The sequence below is a fragment of the Pinus tabuliformis genome, chromosome 5_1, assembly GCF_031772625.1.
Source record: "Pinus tabuliformis cultivar Carrire ecotype Pingquan chromosome 5_1, CPIR1, whole genome shotgun sequence".
Taxonomy (NCBI): domain Eukaryota; kingdom Viridiplantae; phylum Streptophyta; class Pinopsida; order Pinales; family Pinaceae; genus Pinus; species Pinus tabuliformis.
In genome coordinates this window covers 127,912,305-127,919,519 of record NC_142305.1, presented here as the reverse complement: position 1 = coordinate 127,919,519, position 7,215 = coordinate 127,912,305, and positions in this window count along the sequence as shown.

The window sequence follows — 7,215 nt, the reverse complement described above, 5'->3', positions numbered from 1 at the left end:
AAAATTATGGAAACCAGGAAGCATACCCCTCACAACTATAAAGATGGAAGTGTTGTTTCTCCTAGCCTTCCACAACCTACAAGGGTTACACCATAACAACTGGAAGAAAAAAGAGAAAAGGGGCTTTGTTACAATTGTGATAGCAAATGCACTAAAGGTCATAAGTGTGCTGAGAAAAAATTATTTTACATAGAATATAAATAGGAGGAAGAAAAGGATCAAGAAACATCAAAATAAGAGGATATACGCCAGGACCCCACCCCAAAGAAAGAAGAAATGAATCAGACCATATCTTGTAAAGCATTGGCAAGAATTACCACTCCTCAAACTCTCAAGATAGAAGGACATATCAAGAAGAAAAAGGTGCAAGAAGTGAAAGATCACATCGAGAAAGAAGAAATGAATCCAACCATATCTTGTAATTCATTGGTCAAAATTACCACTCCTCAAACTATCAAGATAGAAGGACATATCAAGAAGAAAAATGTTCAAGAAGTGAAAGATCACATCGAGCATCAAGAAATGAATCTGACCATATCTTGTAAAGGATTAGAAGAAATGGCCACTCCTCAAACTCTAGAGATAGAAGGACATATCAAGAAGAAAAAGGTTCAAGTAGTGAAAGATCACATCAAGCATCAACAACAAGTTCTCCAACTTTTAAAGGATAATGCCACGTCGGTGCAAAATCAAATGAAACAACAGGTAGATCAACATCATAGTGAAAAAGGTTTTGATGTAGGTGATTGGATATTTTTCCTACTACATCTCAAGCAAGCTATTTATGAGAAGGAAATGTTGCCAATACTACATGCACTTAAAAAATGGCGACCTTACCGAATGGGAAGACTCTTCAAGGATGAGGATGTGGAAGCATTGTTTTGTGCTATTTCTATTATCCAACCAGATTGGATAAACGAAGTAAGGGATGAATGGAAAAAGGATGAAGAAGTATGGCCACTTATTCAAAAGTTGCAAAAGATCCCAATTCAAACAATATTGCCAGAAATTGAAGAGGAAGGAAAAATCATATTAGAACCTGGAGCAGTCACAGAAACAAGAACCCGACAACTACGAAATCGATCAATTTCAGAGTATCTCATCAAGTGGAAGAACTTACCCACTGAAGATTCCACATGGGAGGACAAGAATTTTATATAGAAGCATCAAGAACTACTCAAGCATTGAGGACAACACTTTTTGAAGGAGAGGGACATGTTAGGCCCCTATACTACTAGTGTAACCCCTTATTGTTATTAGTACAACCCACTTATTATATTGATGTACCCATGTAGTTCTCATATTGTTATTATTATGCCCCATAGAAGCCCACTATTGTTATTATTGTGCCCTTACATTATTATTGTTATGTCGGCTCTAATTATGTTAGGACCCCTTAGACTCCTATATATAGAAAGGAGGTATTTTCATTTGTATCATCCAAGAATTGTTCATTTATGTAATGTAAAGGAGGTTGCCCCCTCGAAGAGGCTGAATTCTAAGGTGTTGATCTATCTTTTCTATCTTTTCTTGAGCTGGTTTTATAACACTTGTTCTTGAAGATCCATTTTCAACCTATTGGTTTGGTTCCCGATGGAGAATCAACCAACTTATAGGTGCCATTCTTTATCAAGGCATCATCTTCTTTCTGCATCACTTCTTTCCATTCATCATGGGAAGCAACTTCTTTGAAGGAATTTGGTTCGAAATCGGTAGAAAGATTCAGTTCACAATTATAAGAAAGATCCATATCAATAGGTGAATAAAAATCATCTACATCACCTCCATTATGTCTGATTGTGCTTCTTGTTCATGTCTTTCCTACCTAATTAGGATGAACACTTTCAAGTGTTTTTGTCATCCATTTAAGAGGACCTTTCTAAGATGGCCCAAGCTGTTCAGATGACTGAGTGTGCACTGAATCAATATTTAGTCTCCCAATTTTGTCAATCACATCACTCAAAGTGTCATCTAGATCAGTGGCTCAATCTTGACACGAGGGAGAGAGTGCCTCAGAATAATATTCCATAGATTGGTCTAGTATAGTAATCCCCCCTTCAAGATGTGGAATCTAATTATCAAACTCTTGAAAATATTTTGCATGTCTGAATCTATTGAAGCAATCAAGCTATCACTCAACAACATTGTCAGCCTTGGAAGATTCGAGAAAGATCACATCTCTAGGTATTATAAAATTCTTATTGACTTCACAATAGAGACAGTATGCTTTGGAGGTATTTGAGTACCCCAAGAACATACATTTGCGACTCCTTGCACTGAATTTGTTTCTATGTTCCTTATGTATCAAGGCATAACAAGTGGAATCAAAAACCCTGAGATGCTTCATCGAAATAATGTGGCCATACCACATTTCATAGGAAGTCTTTTTTTCATAGAATCATATGGACACCTATTCTTTATATATGCAATGCATAGAACTATGTTACCCCTGTTAGGGTCCTATAATAATAGGATTCATAATTTTGAATTGGCTATGATTAGTCTTGTAATATTGTACATACTTGCTTTCTGCAAAATGTTCTCCCATATTAAAAATAAAAAATGTAAAGAGGGTAAGTCATAAAATAAAAATCAAAGGACTAAAAGAAGAGGATCAAAAAGAAAATACAATATGAACCCCACCAAAAAGAGATAAAAAATATATTCTGAAAGTGATGCAAATTCAAATGGTACTACTTTTTACTTTACTAGGCAAAATAATATTGTGTGCAACTTGTCAAAAATGCCACAATCCATTATCATCAAATAGTTTAATCTTTATTCATTCATGCTTTAAATTTCATGTTGATAGATAGAGAAATAAAGATCTATCCAAATTGTTTAATCTTGGCAGATCAGTAGTTAGGTAGAGAATAATAAGGAGCTCATCAGTTTAATCTGAGCTCTTGGAAGTTATAAGGTTAGAATTAGATAGTTTGCTTATCAAAGAAAAAGAAATCAAGGGTGAGCAAGCTCAAATGCACCCAATAAATGAAGAGAAAACGCTAGGGTAAATAAAAAGTAGGTAGAAGAGGTTTTGAAATGCACAAGGTTTCCATCTCAAATGCACCTTCATCATTCTTAAATCCTATGTTTCATGTGAAGGAGCAACTATCAAAGGAAAGAGGACATTCACAAAAATTGTGTATTACTTTGGGTATTGTTGAAGCCCCGAAAATCGGGTCTACAACAAGGGACATAACCACCCGGTTTGGACCTTGAAAGAAGCTCCTTTTCCATTTGGGATAGTGGCTCTGATTGAGGGTAATGGTACTAGTTTCCCAATTTGTTTGTGATGATGCTAAGGGATGATGTTTTCTTTCCTAAAAGTTTCTAAAGAGAATTCTTTTAATCTAAATCTAATCTAACACATGTAATTTTATTCTAATGAGTGGAAACATCTAATTCTAAAAACTATCCCGGGATTAACTCTTCACTTATGCGATCTAAAATAGTTTCCAACAACAATTGGTAATAAATATTATTCAATTGCTACGAGAAAATAATCCATTAAAATTAATTTCTTTCGTATAACAAATTAGCCGAAACAATTATGATAAGCATATCACATAATAAGTTATTCATACACTCAGCATAAAAAGAATAGTTACCACCATAAAAAAGCACAAAATTGATAACTGAACATTCAGGCATTCATATATAAACAACTGAAAATAACATATTACTTGACGCATAAGAAGAAACCATTAAGAGATAAAAGTACCATTGATAATAAGTCCTACTCATGAGCTTCAACAATATAGATTTATCTTCTCATAATTCAATATCTACTAAGAGTACAAAAGTGCATTTCAGTAGCAGACATTAAACACAGATATCAATAAATTTCGTTCCATTCATGTTATAGACATTTTTGGGCCCTACAACCCCAAGCATGAAATGTCCATAAACCAAGGGCTCCTAAGTCCCTAAAAGTGTTGTTCTAACCCCTAAAGGAACAAGGTCAACAGATTACAGCTTCTCCCAGAAGTTCTCCACCAGAAACTACTCAAAATTGGTCAAATCAGGATCATTGCAGCTGCTCCACTGGCTAGGTGTGTTGCATTGCACCTAAATACAATGTGAGGGTGCGTTGCATTTCAAAAATCCCTTCTGTGGGGTGCGATGGGCGACAAATGACAAATGGCAGTGTCATTCCGCGAGGTGGAGAGACAATGGAAGCTTCCAGAATCTTCTCCTGTGACACTTGCCTCACTGAATTCGACCAAGGATGAGTAAGAGGCCTTCAGTCTCCAAGTGGAAGCAAGAACTAACAGAGAGAAGACACTAATCAAATCACAAGCTGACTCATCCTCCTTACAGATATCTATATATGGATCCCTCATCCCAGAGGTTAGAGGCTGGAATTTTGCATATTGTAAGGAATTGCTGTTGGTTTTTTGAGACAAACATCAGATTGTTGGGTGATCTATGCTTTGTTTGAGGTGAAGAGGGGCTTATTTGCTGGGAGGTTGATGTTGGGTCAGGAACCACTGGTTGTAACTCCTCCTGAATCTTTTCTTGTTTATCAATAAAAGCTATTTGAGTTTTCCTCCATGCTTTTGTATCATTGATGCTTGTTACATTTGTATGGTTAACTTAAATATGATCCTAAGTTGTTTATGAATATAGATCCATGTATTTGTATAGTGTTCTTCTTCTGTGATCTTATAGGTACTTTGTGAAGCTGGGCAAGTAAGGGAGCAGGTAGCTGGAGACTATCAAAGAAGAGAGGGATTGGATCAAAGGATTAGCGCAAGACACAGGTTGGTTCTTTCTATTCCTCTCTATCTATAGTTCATAAAGGAAATACAAAAGTAGTTTTTCTCTGTTTGTTTCTAAGGCAGCTGTCACACCTTAGTGGGATAGAGCAGTTCTAAATAGACACTTTTCCCTGTAACAAAATGGCGACTCTGCCGGGGAAGAATTAGTTTGTTTGTTTATCTTCTTTGTTGTCTTTTTCATAAACTTACAGACGGAGTCTGAAGCTGTGCCAGGTAGCTTTTGAACTGCATTTGCTATGCAAATGCAAAGTAGATAAATGCCGCTTCAGTTGACCTCCGGGATCTGTTTATGCTTTAAACAACTGATTCACAAACTCTCTGATTGCCCTTGTGATAGCTCTTAGATCCTCCTTAGATCTAACCCTGATTGTTGCATTACTGATTGCTTTTTACTCGGCTAAAAACCAAGAACTGAACTGCAAACCGTGACCCGGAACCCGAACAGAGTCTCATTTCTGGCCCAGCGTAGGTACTGTTAAGAGATTTTGAATTTCAGCGCACTTCCCGAGTGGACAACCTGCGCTACATTTCAGATTCTCTGTGTTACAGGTGCGCTGATCAGATTAGCTCTGTGCAGTTGTGGCTTTTGTACTTCATTCTTTCCAGTTCTATTCCTGAATTTTGCTGCCTGTGATCAGTATATGTCTATTTGAAATCCCTTTTCCTTGCTGTTATTCTGCCTCCTTTGTACAAAAGAACTATAGATGTTTTTGTGTGTTTGTTGAGTCATTTAAAGTTTTCCTTTGCAAAAGTAGCATAATCGTACTGTCGTCCTTTGATTTGAAACTGTCTTAAGTGTCGATTTCAATCGTAGGAAAGAGTTTGATTGCTGTTGATAGTTGATTACCCTGTTACTATTGCTTTTGGTCTGAATTTGTAATTTTCTAGTGTCAAAAACAAGTATTCATTTCAAAATCGTAAGGTGTCGTAATCATCTCTATTTTTTATTTTGAAAAGAAGCTTGTTTATATTTGTCGCTTGAAAAGAAATTCAGATTTGTGCATCAACTTTCTTTTTAGCATCCATATACTAAGAAAGTTGAAAACAAACACATGCATGTGCATTTGCATATAGACAGTCTGTTTGGCTTGATTTAGGAAAGTGCATTTACAGTGTGCTCTTTGCTCTTTGTGAAAAGATTCTGTCTTTCTTTTCCCTAGTAGCTAGGATTTTCATTGCATAAAAGAGATAAAAATTTTGTTTATCATCTTTAGATTGCATTTTAGGAATTACATCTACATCTCGTGGTGAACCCAAAAGGCAAACTTCATAAGCAAGATCAACTTAAAATAAACTCAATGAATCTAACAACGCTTTGGAACTTAACGCACAACATCTAGAGGTCTAGGCTAGAGACGTATTCCGGTGTCGTAAAGCTTGGTAACTGTTGTTCTCACTGTTGGTTGGGTGATTCCTCCACTTTGAGACGATAAGTGCTAGTACGGACTTGTGCTCCCACGTACCATCGAGTATATTTTGGGAGACCCCTATAGGCTTTAATCCTTTATCCATAGGAAGCTGTGTCTGCTGCCCTATCGATCGCAATGCACTGAACACAGCATTCGGGAAGATTGACTGCCATACCGTAAAAAGTATTCTGCAGTTTTGCGATTGGTTTGGTACTCCCTCTACCTAGACTTCCAGAGCAGTCCCTTTCATTCATTTTCAGACTCTTTAACAGAAAAGGTCCATCTGAGCACTTGTCACTTCAGGCTCATTAAAAATCGAAGGAGACTAGAGTCATCTTTTGTTTTTTCTCGACTCTTAAAAATTGAAAAAACAAGTTGCATCAAAGCATCTAAAATTTATTTTAAACAGAATATTCATTACCCTTTCCTCCGTTGATCTTGAGTTGAGAAAATGGAGTCCACCAACCAAGGGATTCCCCTTGGAGGAAATCCTAGTCCCTTCTCCTCTTGGGGAGATGTTGGTGCACCCCATATGGCCACATTGGCGCTTCCAGGACTGACAATTGGTTTGCCTGTATGGCTCTTCTCAACCTCTGTCGTTCAGAACACCACTATTCCTGAACAATCGAATAAGCAATTAGACGAATCCAGAGTTACCCACCAACCTTCTACTTCCTCTAATTCTCCCTCTCCTCCTTCCTCTTCGCTTGATGGGGCTGTTAAAGCCAAAAGTCAAGTACCCAAGGAGAAGAAGGAAAAGAAGAAGAAAGAGAAGAAGAAGAAGGAGCCAAAAGCGAATGGGGGCAAACGAGTGTCGTTTAGCGAAAATCCACACACTGCACCGACTAGGCCTAAATCGCCATGTGTCATTTGCAAAGGAGACCACTATCACAGAGATTGTCCTTGCATCCCTCGGATCTTAAGGGACTGGTCTCCTCGTTTGTACAACCCGGTGTCGTCAACCTCTGATGATCATGTTGAAAACACACTGTCGACTAGTGAAAGTGAAGCCCCTGGACAAA